The sequence below is a fragment of the Amphiprion ocellaris genome, chromosome 15 (assembly GCF_022539595.1).
Source record: "Amphiprion ocellaris isolate individual 3 ecotype Okinawa chromosome 15, ASM2253959v1, whole genome shotgun sequence".
NCBI lineage: Eukaryota > Metazoa > Chordata > Actinopteri > Pomacentridae > Amphiprion > Amphiprion ocellaris.
The window spans coordinates 1,762,501-1,764,104 of record NC_072780.1 but is presented as its reverse complement, the minus strand read 5'-3'; positions in this window follow the sequence as shown (position 1 = coordinate 1,764,104).

The following is a 1,604-nucleotide window of genomic DNA, read 5'->3' as shown; positions in this document are numbered from 1 at the left end:
TTTGATTTTTTACTGTTGGAAAATAGCAAAAATCTACGTTTCTGACATCTCAGGTCTAACCAATACTGTAAAATATTATATATAATTTACTGCTTACAGATTTAATTTTTCTCTACTTGTCTCCTCTCTGCGATGTTTAAACACTGCCTGCAGTTCAGCTGAAAAACAGAATTTTTCTTAGACGACTTTTTATCACAGCTGAGTCAATCATAGCTTCACAGTTACATCAGGAAGCACAGAATTCTTTGCTTTCTACCAAATCTGGTTACAGCAATTAGTCTGTTTTTGGCAAATTTTAAAAAGAGAAACACCAAAAAAACAAATATCCTGATTCTAAACTTAGATTTGGTGATTTTTCTAATGGAATGAAACAATTGGAAAGTTTACAGTGCAGTGATTCAGATTTGAAGTACACAGAACTCAAAAGACACAATTATAATGGATTTAATCACCCAAAAAATTTTTAGTTATTTGTTTTACAAAATTTCTAAAAAGCACTCGGCTTAACTCTAACACGCTGTTCTAAGTGCACATGGGTGTTAGCACTGCTGGGTGGATTCTACTGCACATTACGTCACATATTTACAGTTTTAGTTTGTTTCTATGAGCACAGCCTGCAGTTCAGCCGAGAAGTCCCTGCATTTTTCTCCTCTCTTGGTCGTATGTCTTCATGGAGACTCCAAAAGCAGAAAGAATCCTCAGATTTTGAACTTTGCGCTGCTCTTTGAACGTGATCTCTCACACCGTTTGGTCGGGAACTTCACCAGATTTAATCCTAAAGTTCGGAATAAAAGTGACTCATTAGTGATTCATCTGTGACCATAAAACTAACACTCAGGGATTTTTGGGATGAACTGCAGGCTGTGTTTCTGCTGACGGGGATGAAATCAGATAAAAAATCAAAGTAGTGAAATATTTGGGATGCCTTTGCCACAGGAGACAGATTTCAGAAGTCTTTTTTTCATTCTAAATTAAATTTTTCTTCCGTTCTACAGTCGGTTATTCTTCTAAAAATTCTTTAATGTCACCTGGGGACAGTTTGCATCGAGGTGCAGGGGTTTATACTGCAGGGAAAAAATGAGCCACAGTTGGGAAAGAAATGAGAAAAACAAAGAATCTGCTTTTGGTTCAGAATCACTGGGAACGAAACTTTATGAGCTTTGAAATGATAAAAGTTCTGGACGATCTGCTGGATTAGATGAGCTCGTTTAGTGAACGTAGAAACGTGTCTGATGTTCTAAATATGAACTGAAATTTCCATGAATTTGTCCCTCTAAAGAAAACGTGTTTAAATGTTCCAGAACCTTTTATCAACACGTCTATCTCCGTCTTCCTGCCCTGCTGCTGCTGGTTGTCGCCTCAGAAACCTTCTGGCCGGTCAACCGTCCTCTGCTGGGTAGGAGGCACGCAGGTTTATCTCAGAGGTCCTGTTGTCGTCTCTACTGAAGAATCCTCCAGAAATACCCCGACCTGCCCGCTACCATCCAGCCTCGGTGGAGGAGGGACAACTGTAGGATCGTCTTCTACCTGGTGGGCAGCGTTGCATCACGGATAGGATCAAACTTAGATCATCCCTCAGACTTTTTACAATCCTGCCTTCCAGC